Source organism: Felis catus, chromosome X (assembly GCF_018350175.1).
Source record: "Felis catus isolate Fca126 chromosome X, F.catus_Fca126_mat1.0, whole genome shotgun sequence".
NCBI lineage: Eukaryota > Metazoa > Chordata > Mammalia > Carnivora > Felidae > Felis > Felis catus.
The window spans coordinates 102,466,640-102,492,775 of record NC_058386.1 but is presented as its reverse complement, the minus strand read 5'-3'; positions in this window follow the sequence as shown (position 1 = coordinate 102,492,775).

Genomic DNA, 26,136 nt, shown 5'->3' with positions numbered 1-26,136 from the left:
ACCCCACTAATATCAACGGACAGATCATCTAAACAGAAAATCAACAAGGAAACAATGATTTTTAATGACACACTGGGCCAGATGGACTTAACAGATATATCCGTAGCATTTCATCCTAAGACAGCAGAATATACATTCTTTTCAAGTGTACATGGAACATTATCCAGATCAGATCACATATGAGGTCACAAAACAGGCCTCAACACATACAAAAAGACTGAAATCACACCATGAATCTTTTCTGACCACAACACTGTGAAACTTGAAGTCAACCATAAGAAAAGATTTGGAAAGACCACAAATACATGGAGGTTAAACAGCATGCTACTAAACAATGAGTGGGTCAACCAGGAAATCAAAGAAGAAATTTCAAAATACAGAGAAACAAATGAAAATGAGGAGCACCTGGGTGGCTCAGTTTGTTGGGCATCTGACTTCAGCTCAGGTCACCATCTCGCAGTTTATGAGTTTGGGCCCTGCATAGGGCTTTGTGCTGACAGCTTAGATCCCGGAATGTGCTTCAGTTTCTGTGTCTCCCTCTCTCTCTACCCCTCCCCTGCTTGGGCTTGCTCGCTCGCTCTCTCTCTCTTTCTCAAAAATTAAAAAAAAAATGAAAATTAAAATACAACAGCCCAAAATCTTTGGGAAGCAGCAAAAGTGGTCCTACTAGCAAACTGTATAGCAATACAGACCTACCTAAAAAGCAAAAAAATTTCAAATAAACAACCTAACCTTACATCTAAAGGACTATAAAAAAAAACAACAAAGCATAAAACCTACAAAAGTAAGGAAACAATAAAGATCAGAGCAGAAATAAATGATACAGAAACTAAAAAAACAAAAGAACAGATCAATGAAATCAGGAGCTGGTTCTTTGAGAAATTCAATAAAATTGATAAGCCTCTAACCAGACTTAACAAAAAGAAAAGAGAAAGGACTCAAATAAATAAAATCACAAATAAGAGAGGAAAAATAACACCACTACAATTGTTAGAGAATATTATGAAAAACCATATACCAACAAACTGGACAACCTGGAGGAAATGGACAAATTATTACAAACATATAAACTACCAAAACAGAAACAGAAAGAAATAGAAAACTTGAACAGACCAATAACCAGCAAAGAAATTGAATCATTAATTTAAAAAATCTCCCAACAAACAGAAGTCCAGGGTCAGATGGCTTCACTGTTTCATCATGATCAAGTGGGATTTATTCCTGGGTTGCAAAGGTGGTTCAATATTCAAAATCAATCAATATCATATACCACATTAATAAAAGAAAGGATAAAAACCATAGGACCATTTCAATAGATGCAGAAAAAGCACTTAACATCCATTCATGATAAAAAAAAAAATCCTCAAGAAAGTAGGTTAAGGGGGAACATACCTCAACATAATAAAGGTCATATAAGAAAAACCCATAGCTAATATCATCCTCAAGGGGGAAAAACTGAGAGATTTACCTCAACAATCAGGAACAGGACAGGGATGTCTACTGTCACCACTGTTATGTAACAAAAAGTACACTGGAGGCCCTAGGCACAGAAACTTGAGACCCCTCCACCTTTGTCCAGTAGATTTCTGGAGCTCTTTTTTTCTATTTAGCTTTGTACTCTACAGTATTCTTCCCTGAAAATTCCACCACCTTGGATTACCCAAATTCTGATATCTATCTTTTTAAATCATTCAGATGAATATGTTCTTGGGTATGCCTCCCAGTGCCACTGTCTGGAAAGTGCCCTGAGGAAGAAAGTCAAAGCAATCACAGGGCTTAGATCATTTGTTTTCCATCCTTAAAAGATCAGTCATGGGCTCTTGCATTAGCTTGCTAGGGCTGTGATGACAAAATACAACAGATTGGGTAGCTTAAACAACAGAAATTTATTTTCTCAGAGTTCTGGGGGCGAGGAGTCCAAGATCAAGATACCAGTGATTTGGGTTTCTCCTAAGGCCTTTTTTCTGTGGCTTTCAGATGTCTGCCTTCTCACTATGTCCCCTCATGAACTTTTCTCCCTGTATGCACATCCTTGTTGTCCCTTTTGTATGTCCAAATTTCCTCTTCTTATAAGGACACAAGTTAAATTGCATTAAGACTCATCCTAACAACCTCAATTAAACTTAATCACTTCTTTAAAGATCTTATCTCCAAATATAGTTACATTTTTTGGTAAGGACTTCAACATATAAATGGGGTGGCACAATTCATTCCATAACAGCTCTCTATTGTAGAATATCTGAAACTATTTTTATCTTATTTATTATTCTAATTGCTTGCAGCAGGAGGTAAAACTTGGTACTAGCAAGATTACAGGGTGTTTTTTTATTAAATATTTTGAGATTATTCTAGATTCATATACAATTGTAAGAAAAAATAGAGACATCACATATCATTTAATTCCTTCCATGGCAAAATCTTACAGAATTATAGAACAATATTACAACCAAGGTATTGATGTAAGTACAGTCAAAATACAGAACATTTCCATCACTAGAAGGATCCTTCACATTGCCTTTTGTAGCCACAACCACTTCTCTTCCTTCCAGTTCCTCCCATGTCAACAACCATTAATCTGTTCTCCATTTGTAGTTTTATCATATCAAGGTTGATATGTAAATGGGATAATTCAGTATATAACTCTTTTGTATTGGTTTTTTTCACACAGCATAATTCTTGAGAAATTCATCAACATTGTTTCATAAATTAGTATTACTTTCTTTATATTGCTGAGTAGTATCCCATGGCATGAATGTACCAGTTTATACATCCATTCACCTATTGAAGAGCATCTGGATCACTTTCAGTTTAGGGTTATTGTGAATAAATCTGCTATAAATATTTGTGTACATATTTTGTGTGAACATAATTTTTCATTTAAATGTGATAAATGCCCAGCAGTGCAATTATTGTGTTGTATGGAAAGCACACGTTTAGCTTTGTAAAAAGTGCTGACTTGTTTTCCAGGATGGCTAGACTATTTTGCATTCTCACCAGAATGTATGAGTGGCCAGTTTCTCTACATTCTTACCAGCATTCGGGATTGTGATTTTTAATTTATTTCTAATAATTAGGTTTCTAATAATATCACATTGTGGTTTTAATTTGCATTTCCTTAATAGCTAATGAGATTGAACATCTTTTCATATGTTTATTTGCCATATGTATATGTTCTTAGGTGCAATGTCTCTTTATGTCTTCTGTTCATTTTTCTAAATGGATTCTTTGGGGTGTTTAGCTGTTGAGTTTTGAGAGTTCTTTATGGATTCTAGAGAACAATCTTTGCTGAATATGTGGTTTGCAAATGTTCTCTTTCAGTTTGGTAACTTCTTTATTCATTTTAAATGGGCCTTCTTTGGATTTTAACCTTCTATTTTGGATGAAGACCAATTTGTCAATTTTTTTTTCCTATATAATGAATTTGGTATCAAGTTTAAGAACTCTTTCTTAGCCCTAGACCCAAAGATTTTCTCTTTTTTTCCAGAAAGTTTTATAGTTTTATATTTGACATTTTATTCTGTGATCCACCTTGAGAAAATTTTTGTATAAGATGTGAAGTTTAGGTCAAGTTTCATTTTTTTGCCTAAGACTATCCAGTTGCTCCAGCACTACTAGCTGAAAAAGCTATCCTTTAACCATTTAATCTGTTTTGCACCTTTTCCAAAACTGTTGATGTTATCTGTATGACCGCATTTCTGAGTTCTCTATTCTGTTCTATTGACCTACGTATCTATCCCTCCACAATAACCAGTCTTGATTACTGTGGCTATGTAACCTTTGAAATCAAGTAAACTGATTCCTTCCACTGTATTCTTTTTCAAAGTCATTTCAGCTATTTTAGTTTCTTTGTTTTTTAATATAAATTTTATAATAATCTTGTCTATATCTACAAAAATAATCTTCCTAGTACTTTGATAAGAATTGCATGAAACATTTGAAGACAATTGACATTTTTACTATGTTGGGTCTTCCAATTTATGAACACAGTATATCTTTCTCTTATTTAGATCTTACTTTAATCATTTTTGGGTAGTTTTCCATATGCAAGTCTTGTACATGTTTTGATCAATTTATGCTGAAATGTTTCATTTTTTGGATAATTGTAAATGGCACGGTTTTTAATTTTGATATCCACATTTTTATTGTTAGTATATAAAAATACAATTTATTTCTGTATGTTTATCCAGTATCTGCTGACATTGCTGAAGTCACTTATTCAAAAAGTTTTATTGTAGATTCATTGGGATTTTCTGCATAGTCAATCATGTCATCTGAAAATAGGGACAGTTTTACTTCTTCCTTTTTGATCTGTATGCCTTTTATTCCTTTATATACTGCCTAGATTATTCAGCACTATGTGAAATAAGAATAGTAAGAACATACATCTTTGCGTTCATTCTGATCTCAGATTAGGGAAGCATTAGTCGTTCACCAATAAGTAAACTGTTAGCTATAGGTTTTGGTAGATTGTCTTTATCAAGTTCGGGGCATTCCCTCCCTTACTTTTCTGAGAGGTTTATATCATGAGGATTTTTTTTTAATTGGGAAGCACTAATATGACGTAAAAATCTCCTTGGATGCTTTTTGTTGTTGTTCTTGTTTTTTAAAGCGTATTTGTATTTTTTTTATTCCTATGAACAAAAGTTACCATATATAGTTTTTATGACCACACAGCATTATTTTCCATATTGTTCTAAGACAATTTGGGCTTTTTTTCAGATATCATAAGTTTACCCAGAAACATTCTGCATACATATAGTATGATTTTAATTATTATAAAGTGCTTCATCTGCCTCACTTGATAAATATGGTGATTTTTTTGGCTATAATGAATTGATTTTTTTAGGAAAAAAATGATAAAAAGACTTAAGAAATTACCTGACTTGTCTTATATTCAGATGTAAGTGCCATCAAGACAACAATGGAATTAAATATAGTAATAAAAATAGTTTTCATATATTTACTTGAATCACCCTTTTATATAAGCCTACTATTTAGTTATTTTCATTGACTTATCTCACCTGGGCTTTAACTCTAACTGCATTACCAAATATATTGGCCATTTTTCTTCCATCTCTCTACCCTTAACCAAAATTCATTTTCCCAGTTCTATTTAGGGGAGGACTTTGCTTTCCCTAGAAGTATCTGATAAATTATTTCAGGTACTACTAGGCACCTTATCTATAAAATGAGAATCATAAGAGGGTCTAGCTTATACAGTCTACATCATGATTAAATGGATACAAAACCATTTATTTAAGGAGTGTTTTTTAAGATCAATCTTTACAACATTAAACAAAAGCATTCATTATGATAGAAACTCGTTATAACTTCTGCAGCTAAGACTTTGTTTTTTAAATGTGTCTCGTCTGGTACTCTTCAAATAATACCACAATGTTATGATTCCCTCTATCAACAGGGATGTACCAGATAATGACTCAAAGGAAAAATATAATGGGACAGCAATTACTATACTAGGCCATAGCCCTGGTTTATCCATCTCAATATTCTATTACTTAAAAATATTTTCATTCATTCAACAATTTAGCATCTATTATGTGTTCATTATTGCTCTAGGAATCAAAAGGATATTAGTGAAAAATATAAACAAAAACAAACAAATAAACCAACCTTGCTTACACTTCAGTTTTTCATGCCTGATGTCAAATTTTGACTTTCTGAAGTAGCCACATCTAGCTCTGGTATTCACAGATTTACCTTAACTGTGTCTGAATACATTCATATTTCTTACAATGTTACTTCTTGGCATAATATATACCATTCACCAACTATCTGCTGGTTAACCATATTTTCCTCAATTTACTTGTTAAAATATGTTCACCCATCAAGATTTGGTATACAAGTCTATGTTAACCGTATCCATGTATTCATTATTTTATAGATGTCAACTATGTATCATTTCAACTTTTGCTATTACAACTTGGAAGTCCTGATTTTCTATTTATTTCTCTGGAAGTCCACATCAACCTCCTCATTTTAATAGCACTCTTACAGACTATCTCCAGTTCCAAATATCCAATCCGATATGCAGTAATCATAACACAGGATTCCAGGTGCAGATGTGCCATAATTTTAATTAAACAAGGGTAGGATCTTTCCCATGAAGTTTTCAGTATCTATTTTCCTATTCAGTTTTTTTGAACATTATGTAAATTTTCAAAAATACAGAAAACTTGAGGGAACTGTACAGTGAACACCTGTATTATCAATCACCCAGATTCTACCATTAACATTTTTATTTGTTCAACTATGCATCTATTCATATGTTCAACATCTATCAAACCATAAATCCACTTCATTTACTCACATTTAAAAATAAAGACATCAGTATATGTTCCCCTATTTTATAATGCATATCATTACCTAGAATTTTTTATTTGTTTATATTTTAGTTTCTCAAGGTAAAATTAGCAACCAATGAGATGCACAAATGTTAAATACACATTTGCTGAGTTTTGAAAAATGAATATATTTGCATAACCTAAACCCCTATAAAAGTATAAAACATTACCACCTCAGTAAGTTCCCAAGCAACCCTCCCCAGTCAATTCCTGACACCACACCCAAGAGACAACTATATTTCCTCTTTTAGAACTTCATATACTTGGAATCATACAGATTCATCCACGTTGTCACTTGTATCAGAAGTTAGTTTTTTTGTTTTTGTGTATCTTCACCTCCCTAGCTTACTGAGATATAATTGACATATAACATCATATAAGGCTTATAAGATAATGATTCAATATGTGTCTACTGCATGATTATCACAATCAGTTTAGTTAACATGCACCACCTCACATAGTTACAAAAAATTTTTCCTGTGATGAGAAGTTTTACGATCTACTCTCTGAGCAACTTTCAAACATACAGTACAATACTGCTAATTATAGTCACTATGCTGTACATTATCTCCCCAGAACTTATTTATCTTATAACTGGAAGGTTGTATCTTTGACCACCTTCAACCATTTCCTTCACCCCACACCCCTGTTCTGGCAACATCAATCTCTTCTCTGAATTCTATGATTTTGGTTTATTTAGATTCCACATATAAGTGAGATCATAGAGCATTTGTCTTTCTGACTTATTTCACTCAGCATGCCTTCAAAATCCACCCATATTGCTGCAAATGCTAGGATTTCCTTCTTTTTATGGCTTAATATTCCACGATACCTATATGTTTTTTCTTACATTTTCTTTATCCATTCATCTATCGTAGACATTTAGATGATTTCCATGTCTTAGCTATTATAAATAATGCTTGAATGAATATAAAGGTGAAAATATCTCTTTGAGAGAGTGATTTTGTTTCCTTCAAGTATATACCCAGAAGTAGAATGGCTGGATCATATGTTAGTACTATTTTTAATTTTTTTAAATGTTTTTATTTATTTTTGAGACAGAGACAGAGCATGAGCAGGGGAGGAGCAGAGAGAGAGAGAGGGAGACAGAATCCGAGGCAGGCTCCAGGCTCCGATCTGTCAGCAAAGAGCCCAACGCGGGGCTCGAACACACGGACTGTTGAGATCATGACATGAGCTGAAGTCGGACGCCCAACCGACTGAGCCACCCAGGCGCCCCAGTACTATTTTTAATTTTTTAAGGAAACTCAACACTGTTTTCCATAGCGGCTATACCAATTTACGCTCCCACCAACAGTGTACTAAGGTTCCCTTTTCTCCACATGGTTGCAAATAATGGTCTCTCATTTTATTAATAATGTCTACTCTAACAGGTGTCAGGTGATATCTCACTGCGGTTTTGATTTATATTTCCCTGATGGTTAGTGATGTTGAGCACCTTTTCATGTACCTGTTGCCCATCTGAGTATCTTCTTTGGAAAAAAATGTCTATTCAGGTCTTTTTTTTTTTTTTTTGATGGCTCTTAAAGTTTTATTTTTAAGTTTTAAGTTTTTATTTAAATTCCAGTTAGTTAACATACAGTGTAATATTTGTGTCAGGTGTACAATTCAGTGATTCAACAATTACATACAACACCTGGTGCTCAACGCAACACGTGCACTCCTTAATCCCCATCACCTATTTAACCCATCCCCTCACCCACCTCTATTCTGGTAACCATCAGTTTGTTAAGGGTCTGCTTCTTGGTGTGCCTCTCTTTTTTATCCTATGTTCGCTTGTTTTGTTTCCTAAATTCCACATATGAGTGAAATCATATAGTATTTGCCTTTCTCTAACATTTTGCTTAGGATTATATTCCCTAGCTCCATCCACGTCATTGCAAATGGCAAGAGTTCACTCTGTTTTATGCCTGAGTAATATCCCACTGTGCGTGTGTGTGTGTGTGTGTGTGTGTGTGTATACATATACTGCTTTATACATCCATCCGTCGATGGACACTTGGGCTGTTTCCATAATTTGGCTATTGCAGCTACTGATGCTGTAAATACTGGGGTGCATGTATCCCTTTGAATTAGTATTTTTGTATTCTTTAGGTAAATACCTAGTAGTGCAATTGCTTGATCATAGGGCAGTTCCATTTTTTAAAATTTTATGAACTTTTTTTAATGTTTATTTATTTGAGAGAGAGAGAGACAGAGAGAGAGAGATACAGAGAGAGAGAGAGAGAAAGAGAGAAGTCCAAAGCAGGCTCTACACTGTCAGCACAGAGCCCAATGTGGGGGTCAAACTCATGAACCCATGAGATCATGCCCTGAGCCAAAACCATGTGTCAGACACTTAACTGACTGAGCCACCCAGGTGCCTCAGTTTTAACTTTTTGAGGAAACTCCATACTGTTTTTTTCCAAAGCGGCCACACCAGTTTGAATTCCCACCAACACTATATAGGGTTCCCCTTTCTCCATATCCTCGCCAACACCTGTTGTTTCTTATGTTGATGATTTTAGCCATTCTGACAGGTGTGAGGTGATATCTCACTGTAGTTTTGATCTGTATTTCCCTGATGATGAGTGATGTTGAGCATCTTTTCATGTGCCTGTTAGTCACCTGGATGTCTTCTTTGGAAAAATATCTATTCATGTATTCTGTCCATTTTTAATTGGATTATTCATTTTTGGGGTGTTAAGTTTTTTATATCTTTTGGATACTAACCCTGTATCAGATATGTAATTTGCAAATATCTTCTCCCATTCCGTAGGCTACCTTTTAGTTTTGTTGTTCTTTTTCTTCACTGTACAGAAACTTTTTATTTTTATGAAGTCCCAATAGTTTATTTTTGCTTGTGTTTCCCTTGCCTCAGAAGACATATCTAGTAAAAAAGTTGCTATGGTCAATGTCAAAGAGGTTACTTCCTGTGTTCTCCTCTAGGATTTTAATGGTTTCCTGTCCCATATTTAGATCTTTATGCCATTTTGAATTTATTTTTGTGTATGGTGTAAGAAAGTGGTCTATCTTCATTCTTTTGCATGTTGCTGTCCAGTTTTCCTAACACCATCTGTTGAAGAGACTTTTTCCCATTGGATATTCTTTCCTGCTTTGTTGAAAATTAATTGATCATACAGTTTGGCTATTTTTTAATTAGATTATTTGTGCTTTCTGTTATTGAATTGTAGGAGTTCCTTATATATTTTGGATATTAACCTGTTATCAAATATGTGGTTTGCAAATATTTTCTCCCTTTCTGTAGGTTGCCTTTTCAGGCTGTTGATCATTTCTTTTCCTGTGCAGAAATTTTTTAGTTTGATATATTCCCACTTGTTTATATTTATTTTGTTGCTTGTGCTATAAGTTTCATATCCAAAAGAATCATTGCCAAGACCCATATCAAAGAGCTTCTACCCTATTTTTCCCTCTAGGAGTTGTATTATTCCAGGCCCTACATTTAATTCTATAATTCGTTTCAAGTTAATGTTTGTGAGTGGTATATGATAGGGGTAGAGTTTCACTTTTGCATGTGAATATCTGCTTTTCCCAGTACTATTTATTAGAAACTATCTTTTCTCCATTGGGTCTTCTTGAATCCCTTGACAAATATTAGTTGACTGTATATGCACGGGTTTATTTCTGGGTTCTCAATTCTGTTTCATTGGTTTATGTGTCTTTTTATCCAGTATCATAGTGTTTTGATTACTATAGCTTTATAATACAGTTTGAAGCCAAGAAGTGTGATTCCTCCAGCTTTTTTCTTTTTTCTCAGGATTTCCTTGGCTACTTGGGGTCTTTTGTGGTTCCAAACAAGTGTTAGGACTTTTTTTTTTCTATTTTTGTAAAAAATGTGATTGGAATCTTGGTAGTGATTGCACTGAATCTATAGATGGCTTTGGGCAGTATAGACATTTTAACAAGATTAATTCTTCAAATGCATGAACATAGATATCTTTCCATTTATTTGTGTCTTCAATTTCTTTTATCAGTGTCTTATAGTTTTCAGTATAGAGAGCTTCATCTTACTGATTAAATTTATTCCTAAGTATACTATTCTTGGTGCACCTGGGTGGCTCAGTCAGTTAAGTGTCTCATTTCAGTTCAGGTCACGATCTCATGGTCCAGGAGTTTGAGCCCCATGTCAGGCTCTGTGCTGACAGCTCAGAGCCTGGAGTCTGCTTCAGATTGTTTCCCTCTCTTTCTGCCCCTCCCAGGCTCGCACTCTGTCCGACTGTCTGTCTGTCTGTCTCTCTCTCTCTCTCAAAAATAAACAAGCATTAAAAAATTCCTAAGTATTTTATTCTTTTTGATAATATTAGGAATAGGATTTTTAATTTCTTTTTCAGATAATTCATTGTTAGTGTAGAAAAATGCTACTGATTTTTGCATGTTAACTTTGTATCCTGAAACTTTACTGAACTATTGATTAGATCTATCCATATTTTGGTAGAATCTTAGGATTTTCTATATATAAAATCATGTCATCTACAAATAGAAACAATTTTATTTCTATTTCTTCTTTTCCACTTCTGATGGTTTTTCTTTCTTTTTCTTGCCTGACTGCTCTGGCTAGAATTTCCAGTACTATGTTGAATAGGAGTGGTGAGAGTAGGCACCCCCTGTCTTGTTCCTGATCTTAGAGAAAAAGCTTTCAACCTTTCACTATTGAGTATGATGTTAGCTGTGGGCTTATTATATATTTCAACCTTTCACTATTGAGTATGATGTTAGCTGTGGGCTTATCATATATGGCCATTGTTATGTTGAAGTAGGTTGCTTCTACAACCAATTGGTTGTGGTTTTAATCATGAATGGATGGCGAATTGATTATTTTTGTTGCTGAGTAGCATTTCTATGATACGACTATCCCATAGTTTGTCTATACATTCCCTTGACAGACATTTTGAATGTTTCTAGTTTAGTTAGAGGTATTATAAGCAAAGTTTATATGAATATTCTTGCAGAAGTCCTTATGTAGGCATGTTCTTTCACTTCTCTCATGTAAGTATCTAGCAGTGAAATTGCTGGGTTATGTTTGGCTTTTTAAGAAATTGTCAGACCCTTTTCCAAAGGTGTGTATCACTTTTCACCGTAACCAACAATACAGGAGAACCATGATTGCCCCACATCCTTGCCAACATTTGGTTTTATAAATCTTTTTAATTTTAGTCATATTGCAACATGTATAGTGGTCCTGTATTCTTCTGATTGGTGTCAAGCATTGGCTAGTCTTTTGTAAACATGTGAACAGCATCATGTGAACAGATTATCCTTAAAAAACACTCTACATTAGGTGACTGGGTGGTTCAGTCAGTTGAGCGTCTGACTTCCCTCAGGTCATGATCTCATGGCTGTGAGCTCAAGCCCCATGTCAGGCTCTGTGCTATCAGCTGATATCAGCTGTGCTGATAGCACAGAGCCTGGAGGCTGCTTCATATTGTGTGTCTCCCTCTCTCTCTCTGCCCCTCCCCCATTCATGCTCTGTGTCTCTAGTGCGCGAAAATAGACATTTAAAAAAATTTTAAAAAGGGAAAACACTCTTCAATAAATCCAAAAGTACTTTTAAATGTTAACTATTTAAATGTTAACTATCATGGCATCTTAGAGAGTTAAATAGATATTATAATAATTATCTTTATATATATTTTAATTATATCGTTTTAATAACATTGCGGCTCACACAAACTTGTAAGATCATTTCACATTTTATCCTGTCTAGTTTGGCTCTTGGCAACTGACAGCAACTTATAAAATAAGCTAACCAACTGTTATAGGAATATGAATCCCTGGCTTCAGTGTGACTTGGTCATCTTCAATTTGATGGTTATATCTGTGCATTAGCCAGCAGACCCCCTAAAAATCAATTTAAATATGAAAGATAATGGTTAGTTCCTTTATTTTATAAAAGATCTTTTAAAAATAACAAAATAATCAAGACAGAAAAAATTAGGAAAATCCATGTAAAGGCAATTTATAAAAGAAAAATATATCTTGCCAAAAATATGAAAGATATTGATATATATACAATCTATAACATATTAGAATATATAACATCTATATTACAATAGCATACTGTAATATATATTTTTATGTTTAATTATTGAATATATATATAAGAAATTAATGATAATACAGATTGATGATGACACTGCACAAAAGCCGGTGCTTCTACATGTTATTAACGAACGTGCATACTGTAAAATAATGGTGAAGTTCATTTGGGAAATATATATATATCAAAGTTACAACTATAAAGTATATATAAATTTTGCCCCAGATATTCCAGTTTTGGAAATTTACCCTAAGAAAATAAGCAGACAAGTGAACAAATATATGTATAATACTTATAGCATTGTTTATAATAATAATAATGTTTGAAACAACTAAAATACTCTTAAGACTGGTTAAACTATGATGTATTAGAATACTATGAATCAGCTTTAAAAGATGAGACTATTTACAACTGACATATAAAGACATACATATCATTGAGTGAAAAGAACTGGTTACAGGAGAATGTGAGTAGTATGATCCTATTTTTATGGAAAACAAAAATGTGCATATATATGTGTTATATATATATGCAGAAAAAAAGCTCATAAGGAAAAACACTGTACATTCAATATGGAGTCAGCAGTCTTTTTTCTGTAAAGGATCAGACAAAATGTGTTTTAGAATTTTTAGGCCACGTAGCATATCACAACTACACAACTCTATCACTGGTAGCCTGAAAGCAGCCACAGACAATGTGTAAATGAATAAGCATGATTGTGTTCAAACAAAATTTGATTTATGGACACTGAAATTTGAACTTACTGTAATTTCATGTGGCATAAAATATTCTTTCTTTTCTTTTTAAGTTTACTTATTTATTTTGACAGAGAGAGAGAGAGAGCAAACAGGGGAGAGACAGAGAGTAAGGGAGAGAGAGAGAATCCCCAATGGGCTCCACACTGATGCTGGGCTCGAACTCACAAACTGTGAGATGATGACCTGAGCCAAAACCAAGAGTGGGACATTTAACTGACTGAGCCACCCAGGTACCCCATAAAATATTATTTAATTGCTTTCAATCATTTATAAATTTAAAAAAATATTTTGGTTCTTAAGCCATAAAAAAATAGGAAGCAGGCTAGATTTGTCCTGTAGGCTTTAGTTTGTAACTTTTGCTCAAAATTATTAGTACTTACATTGTGAGATATGATTTTTGGAGGTTGGGGTGAGTGAGAGCACCTTTATTTTATACTCAATAAGCTTTCCAATTAATTAAAATTTTAGCGTAAATTTGTGTTACTTTAATAATAATAAAAAAATAAATATTTTATACTGAACAACAAAATGTTGATTTTCTGATAGGAGCTAGAATTCTAGAATGGATACTTCCTGCTTCTATTGTGGATAGCCATCTTATCATTGTTAATTCTCCTCACTATCACCTAAACTAAAATAGAATTTTCCTCAGAGAAATATATATAAACACAAGATATATATAGATAGATAGATAGATAGATAGATATAAACAAAATAGATATATAGAGATATAGGTAGATAGATACAGATGCATAATAGACATAGACATATATACATACATAGGTAGGTAGATATAGATGCATAATAGACATAGACATATAGATATATAGGTAGGTATATAGATATAGATGCATAATAGACATAGACATATAGATATATAGGTAGGTATACAGATATAGATGCATAATAGACATAGACATACAGAGATATAGGTAGGTAGATAGATATACATGCATAGATAGACATAGACACATACACAGAGCTAGAGCCAGAGCTAGATATTACTTACAGTTGAAATCATCCTCAGTGGAGAAAGACTGAACTATTTCCTCCTAAATTTGGGAACAAGTGAAGGATGTACACTCTCACTGCTTTTATTCAACAATGTACTATGGGTTCTAGTCAGTGCAGTAAGCAAGAAAAATAGCTAAAAAAGGACACAGACTGGAGAAAAAAATAAAAGTCTATTTACAAACTCTATTTATTTATGTCTTTATTTATTTAAGATCCCATAGATGGGATTTTCCAAGTAATCTACAAAAACACAACTAAAACTAATGAGTTTAATAAGGTCACAAGAGGGGTGCCTGGGTGGCTCAGTTGGTTAAACGTCCGACTTCAGGTCAGGTCATGATCTCATGGTTCATGAGTTTGAGCCTTGCATCAAGCTCTGTGCTGACAGCTCAGAGCCTGGAGCCTGTTTCAGATTCTGTCTCCCTCTCTCTCTGCTCCTCCCCTGCTCGCACTCTGTCTCTCTCTCGCTCTCTCTCTCTGAAAAATAAACACAAAATCGGGGTGCCTGGGTGGCGCAGTCGGTTAAGTGTCCGACTTCAGCCAGGTCATGATCTCTCGGTCCGTGAGTTCGAGCCCCACGTCGGGCTCTGGGCTGATGGCTCAGAGCCTGGAGCCTGTTTCCGATTCTGTGTCTCCCTCTCTCTCTGCCCCTCGCCCGTTCATGCTCTGTCTCTCTCCGTCCCAAAAATAAATAAACGTTGAAAAAAAAATTAAAAAAAAAAACAAAAACAAAAATAAACACAAAATAACCTTTTTAAAAATAAGGTCACAAGATACAGAGTGCTATAGACTGAATATTTGTGTTCCTCAAAATTGATATCTTGAAACATAATGATCAATGCGATGGTATTAGGGAGTAGGGCCTTTGGGAAGTGCTTCCGTCATTGATCAATGCAATGGTATTAGGGAGTAGGGCCTTTGGGAAGTGCTTCCGTCATGAGGATGGAGCCTTCATGAATGGAAACAGTGATTTTATAAAAGAAAGCCTGGGGCACCTGGGTGGCTCAGTCGGTTAAGCGTCCGACTTCGGCTCAGGTCATGATCCCACAGTCCGTGAGTTCGAGCCCCGCGTCGGGCTCTGTGCTGATAGCTCAGAGCCTGGAGCCTGCTTCGGATTCTGTCTCCCTCTCTCTGACCCCCCCCCCCCCCGTTCATGCTTTGTCTGTCTCTATCTCAAAAATAAATTAAAAAAAAAAAGAAAGCCCAAGAGTACCCTAGCCCCTTCAAATATGTAAAGACAGAGAGAAGTCATAAGTCTGCAACATGGAAAAGGGACTTCACCAGAACCCAAGCATGCTGGTACCCTGATCTTGGACTTCTGGCCCCTAGGTCTATGAGAAATAAATTCCTGTTATAAGCCACCTACTTTATGGGATTTTTATTATAGCAGCCCAAATGGACTAAGATACATGGTCAATGTACAAAAGTGTACTATATTTCTATATATAAATAATGGGAAATAGGTAATAGAAATTTATTCAACAAAAAATATTATTTATAACATCTAAAAACATGAAATTTAAGGATATATCTAATAAAATATGTAAAATATTTGTATGCTAAAAACTATGAACATAGGTAAGAGAATTAAAGACCTATAAATGGAGAGATATATCATGCTTAATGACTCTTAAAATTCAATTTGTTTAAAATGTCAATTCTTCCCCAAATGATCTATATATCCAATGTACTCACACACAAAATTTCAACAGGCTTTTCTTTTTTTTAGTAGAAATTAGGGCGCCTGGGTGGCGCAGTCGGTTAAGCGTCCGACTTCAGCCAGGTCACGATCTCGCGGTCCGTGAGTTCGAGCCCCGCGTCGGGCTCTGGGCTGATGGCTCGGAGCCTGGAGCCTGTTTCTGATTCTGTGTCTCCCTCTCTCTCTGCCCCTCCCCCGTTCATGCTCTGTCTCTCTCTGTCCCAAAAAAAAATAAATAAAAACGTTGAAAAAAAAATTAAAAAAAAAAAAAAAGAAATGAAAAAGCTAATTCTAAACTTTATATGGAAAAACAAAGAACCTAGATTAGTTCCCCAAAGGGGCACTTGGGTGACTTATTCGGTTGAGCATCTGACTTCAGCTCAGGTCATGATCTCACAGTTAGTGAGTTCAAGCTCTCCATCAGGCTCTGTGTGCGGACAGCTCAGAGCCTGGAGCCTGCTTCGGATTCTGTGTCTCCCTCTCTCTACCCTCCCCTGTTCGCACTCTCTCTCTCTATCAAAAATAAATAAACATTAGAATAGACTCCCAAAAGTGATAATAAAGTTGGAGGGCTTGCAGTCCCAGATTTTAAAACTTACTATAAAGTTAGACGAATCAAGACAGTACAGTGTTGACATAAGGAGAGACATATTAATCAACAGAACAAAACACAGTCCAGAAATACACTCATACACATAGCTCCATTGCTTTTCAAAAAATTTGACCAAGTACTCAATAGAGAATAGAGAAGTTTATCAATAAATTGTGCTGGAATTACGGAAAGAGCCCAAATGTTCATCAACTGATGAATGGAAAAAGATGTGGTATAGATATACAATGGAATATTAGTGATAAAAAAGAATGAAATCTTGCCATTTGCAATGACATGGATGGAGTTAGAGAGTATTATGCTAAGCGAGTAAGTCAGTCAGAGGAAGACAAATACCATATGATTTCACTCATATGAGGAATTTAAGAAAAACAAACAAAAAGGAAATTAAGAAAAAATATGAGGAATTTAAGAAATGAGGGGAAAAAAGAGAGAGGCAAACCAAGAAACAGACTCTTAATGACAGAGAACAAAATGATGGTTACCAGAATGGAGGTGAGTGAGAAGGATGGGTTAAATAGGTGATAAGGATTAAGGAGTGCACTTGCTGTGATGAACACTGGGTGTTGTAATAAGTGTTGAATCACTAAATTATATACCTAAAACTAATATTACACTGTATATTAACTAACTGGAATTCAAATAAAAACTTTTAAAAATTAAAAATTAAAATATATTTTTAAAATGAATTACTGAAAAACAAATTTTAAAAAGTAGAAAATATACAAAATTCAAAAAAAAAGTGCTGGAAGAACTGAATATTCACATTGAAAAAAAAACATACAACACTTACCTTGTACCATCTTACTAAATTTAACTCAAAATGGATTATAAACCTAAATATGAGACGTAAAGCTACAAAACTTAAAGAATAAACATAGGAGAAAATCTTTGTGACCTTAGGTTAAGCAAAGATCTCTTAGAAAAGTCACCAAAAAAGCGCAAATGATAAAAGAAATATTTTTTGAATTTTAAACTTCTGATCCTTGAAAGATGACGTTAAAAAATAAAAGGACAAGACACACATTAGGAGATACTACTTGAACATATATGTCTTACAAAGGACTTTTACCCAAAATATATAAAGAATTCATACAACTCAGTAATAAGAAAACAGAAAATTCAGTAATAAAATGGACAAAAGATGTGAACAGACACTTCACCAAAGAAAATACATACATGTCAAAAAAAAGAGAAAATACACAGATGTCCAAAATGCATATGAAAATGTGCTCAAAATTACTGGCAAAATGCAAATGGAAACTACAAGAAAATATTATTACAGCCGTATTAGAATAGCTAAGCCATTTTTTAAATAACAAGTGCTGGAGAGAGTATAGAGAAATTTAAATTCAATATACTATTGACAGAAATGCAAAACGGTAAAGCCATTTTGGATAAGTTTGTCAGCTTCTTATAAAGTAAAACATACTCATACTTACCACCCTACTCAACAATCCTTGCCCTGAGTATGTATCCACATGTGCACACAAGGGCCTATGTTTGAATATTTATATAGACCCTGAAAAAGTGGAAATAACCCAAATATCGTTCACTTGTTGAATGGATGCACAAACTGTGATACGTCAATAAAATACACTACTCCTTAATAAAATCAATCAAACTGTTGATTCATGCAACAATGGTAAAGCTCAAAAGCATTATGTTAAGTGAATAAAGCCAGAAACAAAAGACTTATTCCATTTATATGATATTATGGAAGAAGTAAAAATTTAGAAGCCAGATCGGGGGACAGGGTAGGTTACGTGATTGATTACAAAGGGGAATAAGGGAACTTTCTAGAATGGAGAAAATATTCCACAACTTAATTTCAATGGTGGTTACATGACCTTCGTGGTAGTATGAACAACAAACATAGTTACAAATTACTCAAACCCATTAAACTGTACATCCAAATGGGAAGAATTTTATTGTAAGTATACCATAGAAAACCTGGTTTTAATAAAATATGGAAGTTTGAAAATGAATAAATTTGGATATTGTTAACTAGTTGTCTGACAGTACTTTGAAACCTTGCTTTTTGTGAAATATTCAAGTATATGGATCATAGTTTATAAACTATACTTCCAAGTAAGAATTAAGAATTAGCTTAATTGCTTAAATAGAAATAGTCACACCTCTATTATTCTGTTTTGAGTTCATAACATTTATCATGAAATCACAAAAAATTTCTTTTTCCTTTGCTTAAAGGCTAAAAATATAAAATATTTAATAATAGCCTTGAAAGCAAGTGACTATTTTTAATATTTTTCTCTTTACAGCTTTGGGAAACTATTTGATAAATATCAAAAGCAATTGTTTTTGAAATCTATTCTCAAAAAAATCTTGAATAAAACCTTTGTCTATTCTGCTAGAACAAAGGTTGTTCTATTGTACAATTATCAACTTCAGAAATGACTTCCCACATATTTGCCTACTTCCGCTGAAAATACATTCCATGATTTCCTCGGGTCCATATGCATGTATCCTTGGAGAAAATCAACATTCCCTTTAGAACCTGTAGATTCTTACAATTAAAAAAGTAGGTGCTAAACTATGCACTGAAATTCAAGGAGTTCTAGAAAGAAATCACCTAAAAGAATCATTTTCTCTGCTTGTTGGCTATTGATACCATAACTTCAGCTGTTAAAATGTCCATTTGCTTAAGATGCAAGTGCTTTTGGAAGAGAAAAACAATAATTTCTCAATACCTTAGTGTTAAGAATATTCACTTGTTTGTTTTTCCCTACCAGGAAGAGTAAGGAGGAGTTAACTTGAAAACCCTGGAAGAGTGATGAGGATGCTAAAAGTGAGGGAAAAAAATCAAGAAAGGAAAAGACGGGCCCGCCGAAGAAAAACATCTACTGACCTCACAATACTGTCTGATACTGCTTGTGTAAAGGTAAATATGAATGTTCCTCTACAAAGTTCCTGAAACAATGGCAATCTTTCCCCTTACATTGTCCATAAACCCTTTAAGATGCAAATAATTTAACGGCTATCATGAATTTTCCCTTTTTTTATATTTACCAAGTTTTACTTTCTTAACTCACAAACTTACTTTACTTGACCCCAAAAGCACAATGGAAAGCACAGACATCCTGTATATCATTCACTGAATATCCATCTTAAAAAAAAAAACAAAACAAAACAATCAATACACGATACTTTAGTCCTATTTGTAACGCTGCAATGTGTGATGTTACAACAGGAAAAAATATTGATGGTAACCTTTTTTTTCCTTTAAGTCTTCAGCTAGGTAAGAAATATGGTCACTTCTCTTTTAAGGTTGTATCCATTTGTAATGATATTACTTTTGGTAAACAGTACTGTTATAGCCTTAAAAAACTGTATATAGAGCTTAAGTATTAGTTCCATTGGAGATACATGTTTGTTTTACTGTGATCATCAAGATGATGTGTCATCTAGTTATCTACTCTAAGTAAAATTTAGACTTCTGATTACCTATCATATTTTATTACTCTTTAAAGGAGAGAGACATCAGACTCATCACTCACAAGCAGTTATTAATATCTTAAAAAGTATATTCCTTAAATTCAAAGCCAGGCCTTCCAACATAATCATCCCATTAAAGAATTTTGTTTTATTTATAGTTTCTCATGTTTTGTAAAATTATAGTTGAAAATGTAATGGAATTACAAGTTTGAAAAGGATGCCCTTTTGCATTACAATGTTAAAAAATCACTTATCCCTCTTTTTTAGATTATTCACAGAACATATTTTATCAAATCAATTATCTTACAGATAAAATATATAGACTATATTTATAGATTAATAGATTTATATATAAATGCTATATAATGATACTATACACAGGTATATAAACATTATATGTAGATATCATTTATAGACATTATATGTAGATATCATTTATAAATACCATGTATGGATATCACTAATTACTCATAGATCATCTTGAGGCAGTTAAGACCATAATGTTTTCCCAATCATTTCTTGGGACTTCATGTTATGAACCTTAAAAATCTAAATTCCACACATATGAGTACCTATCTTTGGGAAACCAATCTCATAGTAAGACATTATGGTAATGAAAATTATGTCATTTTAATTTATAAAAAAAAACCTTTAGTGTTTGATTCTCACATGCAAAGCTCAAATAAATATTTTTTCTATATTTAAGAAACACCCAATGACCATTCTGTATTTCATATCCGTGTCAAAAGAGTATTAGGCAAATTTAAAAGGCCATCAAACATTCTCACAGTGTATTGCTGGTTAGCTTAACTAGATATAAGAACAGGCCTAATAGGTCAAGATCATGTAGTAAGAGGACATAAGCAAATATGACACAGTAAGAACCTCTAAAAAACTGCTCCTTGATTAAAGCAATGAGAACACTGACAAAAAGTTGTCAAATCAATTTTTTTCAGAACCCTGAAAATTAACCAATCTGTCAGAAACACAGGAAGTGTTTATTAAACAAAAACAGCTGAATTTCACTAATAACACCAAGCTTTGTGATGTTTTAAACTTACCCTATTCTCATCTGCTCCTCTCCCAGATCAGCAGTACTCTTGAAAACAAACAGCCCACAATAATGGTGAAAAACAAATACCTTGCAGGAATCAGTAGAGGCAATATGGAGTTGGAGACCCTTCTAAGCCCCTTTCTCATAGAATTATCATTATTTGACCTGTTTGCTATTCTCTGAAAGATCCAACTTATGAGAATGTCCTTATTTTAGGAACTTATTCAGTGTGAAAGATTTTGCCCAAGGGCCTTGGTAATAGACAATTGCAGGCAATTATGGTTGCCTAGGGCAATGAATACCAGTTGGGGCAAACAACAGATCATCCAAAAAGCTTAAAAGTAGAATTTTTGAATGGGATCTTCATAGGAGCTTTAAAAAGCCATGAATTATTCCTGGTAATCCAGAAGTCCATGTGTGTAGAGCTGTGTGCCTGCCTGGAGTTGTGTACATACTGAAGAAAGATCTAGGAAGGCCCTTCTCTCTCACCACTAGATGACCATGAGGTTCTGCAACATCAAGAAATAAAGACTAAGGTAGAGTTTTTAACGTATGGCCGAGTGTTTAAGGCATGCCTCAACAAACATACAGAGCCTCTTAGCAAAGACTGAGAAACTTATTAGCTCTATGCATTTAAGAAAATATTGATCCAATCGTTGGCTGACCACTAAGCTAATCAAACAGTCTTCTTTTAAGCTAATCAAAGAGACTTCTGTGTCTACATGCAACAAAGAAAAAGATTTTCTAGAATCAATCCACAATAATCACTAAGCAAGCAAACAACTAATAGCAAAAACAGCAAACCTGAGGAGAGTGGGGATCTGATATCCAGAGTTGCTACATATTTTTTTTAAAGTGGCCAGTTTTCAACCAAAATATACAAGACATGCAATGAAATAGGAAAATATAGCCCACTCACAGGAAAAAAGCAATCAATAAAAGCTAACCCTGAACAAGCCCAGACATTGACTTAGTAGACTCTAAACCAGCTATTTTAAATACAGTCAGGGTAACTTTGTTTAGAGAACTAAATGTATGTATGAAAATGATGTCTCACCAAAGACAAAATTTAAATAAAAAGATATAAAAAAGAGTCTAATAGAAATTCTTGAATTGTAAAGTACAATAACTAAAGTGAAGAAAAATCACTAGAGAAGCTCGAAGTCAGATTTGAGAAGGCAGAAGAAAGAATAATTGAACTTGAAGATATGTCAATTTAAATTATCCAGTCAGGAAAAAAAAGAAAAAGGAATGAAGAAAAATGAACACAGCCTAAGAAACCTGTAGGATGGCATCAAAAGTACCAACATATGCATGAGGAGAGTCCCAGGAGGTAAGGAGAGAAAGAGTTAGAAAAACACATTTAGAGAAACAATGGCATAAAAAAAACCATAGAGGTCAGAAAGCAGTGGGATGACTTATTAAGTGCTAAAGGAAAGGGATTATCAGTGAAGAATTCTATATCTAGCAAAATTATTATTTAAAAACAAAGAAGAAATTAAGGTATTGCATGAAGCTATAATAACAAATTTGTTTGATAGGCACAGAATATATACAAATGTAATTTGTATGACAATAAAAGCACAAGGGAGAGATTAGGAAATGGAAGTATACAGGATTAAATCTTTTTTATATCTTTAACATTAAGTTTGTATTAAAATGAAAGTTTTAAGTTAACATGTCAATTGTAATCTATATGGCAACCACTAAGAAAATAATTCAAAAAAATAGTGAAATAAATGTAAAGGGATTTAAAATAGTACAACAGAAAATATCTATTTAATACAAAAGAAAGCAGAAATGGAAAAAGGAACAAAAAGAACATAAGACAAAAATCACAAATCACACATAATTAAAGATTCCTTTACTGCAAGACTTTTCAAATGTTTTAAAACATTAGTGGATATTATAAACTTCTAATAAGATGATACAATACCTATTTGGATATACAAACATATTTGGATGACCTGTTTTTTTCAAATATTATTTCACAGGTCTAATTTTCCATTCAGAATACTCTTTAAGACATACTAAATGAAATCTTGATACTACAGAACAACAAAAATCTGCTATCCCTTTTATGATTCATAATTCATAAGCTGAAAAATGAATTTTGACAGTATTCTCAGAGCCTGAGAGGAAATTTCTTACTGTGTTTCTTTCGTAAAAAAAAAAAAAATGAGAATTTTACTTATTTTTTAGAGCTCATACTGGCACATACTATAAATGGCAAAGTAGATCAGAATCAAGCAAAAAGTAGAATGGGTGAGAGGGAAGTAGTTGCTTGGGCTTTTGAAAGTTACAGAATTACTAGCCACTTACAAGCTTTGTAACACTGGTTAAATTACTTAATCTAATTAAGTTTCCATTTTCTCTTCTGTAAAATAGAAAGTGATACACCTAGCTCACAGAGTGACTGAGAGAAAACATAAACACTAATTATGTTAAACATCTTAATATGGCATCAGGCAGATAGTAAGCACTCAAGTATCATTCACATATGATTGGGTGGCATGAGTAACATGTCACAGTAGGTCCAATGAATCCTTGCATCAACATCCTACCAGTGCCATGGCTCATTCTCAGAATACTCACAAGGTATATATTTTCAGTTATTTTCTGTAAAATTTGCTATCAAATAATGATTGCATCCATTATGAAAATGTAGTAGCTACTATACAAGTAAATGGTTCATATGCAAGTTGTGAGCTGTGGCTACTCTTTCAGATTAGTAGGCATGTCAGAGGAATGCTTATCTGTGCTGAGATAGGCAATTAGAGAACAAAATGTTATGTATAACAGGTAGCTTTAAGTAACCACTGCCACATCCAGCTCCTTCCTAGGGAAAGTAAACCAAAGAACTAAAATAGTACCTACTATTTATTGAGCATGTACTATGTGCTTAAGCTGCGCTTTATCCACATCACCTCATTTTATCTTTAGAGCAGCTTTATGAGATTGTACGCTGCTATCTTAGCCTTAAAAAGTGAGTACTATTATTATCCCTGTTCTGCTAATGAGGAAATTCAACCTAGGAGAATTGACTTGCTGTATAATTCAGAAAATGTATTCAGCAGTTGTGAAGATTAAACTAGAAGATGTGTACAGAGCATTTAGTATAATTCTTAGCACACAGTAAGTGCTCAATAAATGTTAGTTATTATTATTCCAACTATGAGATCCTCAGATTAGACATACTAATAGTTTTCTCATATGTAAAAACAGGGGTAATAATGCTACTTACTTCATAGAAATGTGAGAATCAAATGAGATTATGTAGGCACAGCACCTGCACATACTGACTGCTTGATAAATATTAGCTATTATCACTCTCATTTTACATATGTGGAAAGTGAAGCACAGAAAGCATTAAGCAGCTTTTCCAAGGTCATAAGAGCAATTATAGATCCAGGTCTGAATCCAGTAGCTTGAGACCACAGCCTGGTTATTTAACCACAGAGTAGTACTAATTCTTCATCTGATTAACAGAGTTAGAGAAAGTGTTCTGCAAAGCACAATTTAAATGCACATATGCCCTCTGGGAAGGGAAGGAGGACCCACTGCCTTCTCTTATTAGCACATCAGCACAAATTGATTCCTAAATTCAGCTAATTGTCACCTCAGAAGGCCAGAAAGACTGTCCACAGGAGAAAAGAGATGGGACTGCAACATTTAATGAGAGTTAAGTGGAGTTAATCATAGCAGATATAAGCCTTAGGTTACAGAATATGGACATTATGTCAGGAAGAGAAAGTTCCAGAGAAAGGATACCTAAATGAGTGGGTACCAAAACTTACTTCCTCCCAAGACCAGTTCATTTGATTTGATGTTTTTGTTAGACTAAGTGCTGGGCTCTCAATTTTAATGTCATGAGTGAACACTATATTCTGAGCCCACCTAATTTAATCCAACTCAGCTGGACCAGGAAAAAAAATGGACAGCTGTATCCAACTCCACAATCATCCCAGATTTCTGCCTGGATGGAAGGAATGAAGCTCAGTTAATACCTACAAAAGTATTGTACGCAGGCCTTCACCTGCTCAATAAGTCAAATGTCAGGTCAACAAACTTCTTTTCACAGTTCCTTATTTGACCCTTTCCCTTTCCATTGCCCATTTTGGTTGTTTACACACTGTGGTGAAAGGCCTAAAATTAACACCCTATATAAGGTGCTACCTTGACATCGGGTGAAACTGGGAGAGCCTCAAGTGGCCTAATGCTATGTACTCCTCCCCACTCTCTTCCTGAGGATTTTAAGTATCAAGCCAAACAACCCTCCTTATCAAATAGACCAGATGCAGTTTCTCTTTGTTCCTAAGTAGTGGGTTTCAGTTGCCTGCAAGCCCATGGAATTACTTAAATTAGCCAATTTTCCTATAGGTACTAGGTGTCACCTCATCCTCTTGACACTACAAAGCCTGCCTCCCACAGCCCATAACTGTTTACTCTATTCCCAGGTACAATCACCACGCAGCCCTGTATTGTATACTGTAGCCTCTTCCCTGGCTATGAATACATGTGACTAAGAAACTATGGTCCATCTGATCTTCCCAGTATCCAGTGTCATGTGTTTGGCAGCTCCCATAAACTTAAGACAGAAATCACTCCCTCATACATGATATGAATAGGAAAACAATGGGCATCATGAACAAAATGGCCCCACCATGATCAAAAATACCTGGTTAACTTTACCTAACTCTTCTTGGCTAAGTAACTGGCTCCATGATATGGTGAAGGCCACCTAGAATGGAACTGCCAATTGCTGGCAAGCTTGTGCTTTGGCCTGAGCAGCATTTTGTTGTCTTTTTTGTATGTTACCCTCTCTCTCCATCCTAAAATGCTCTTGTCCTCAAAATGAAAATTGCTGTTAACTGACTATACCCCAGCATGATGTGTTGCTGGGTTCAACCTGTGTTTGGGAAGTGGTCTCTAAGGCTCTTGCCTATAAAGGTGGTGATAACACAGCACCTTAACCGTTCAGCACTTGAGTTCTGCTTACCAGAGGTAAGGCGAGAGCTCTCTGGGGAGAGCTTTCTAGGGCATTCTCTCGGGACACCAATATAGATATTGTTTGTGACTGTGCACCCCTAGGATGGGCCCAAGAATGGATCTTTATTTCTTAGGT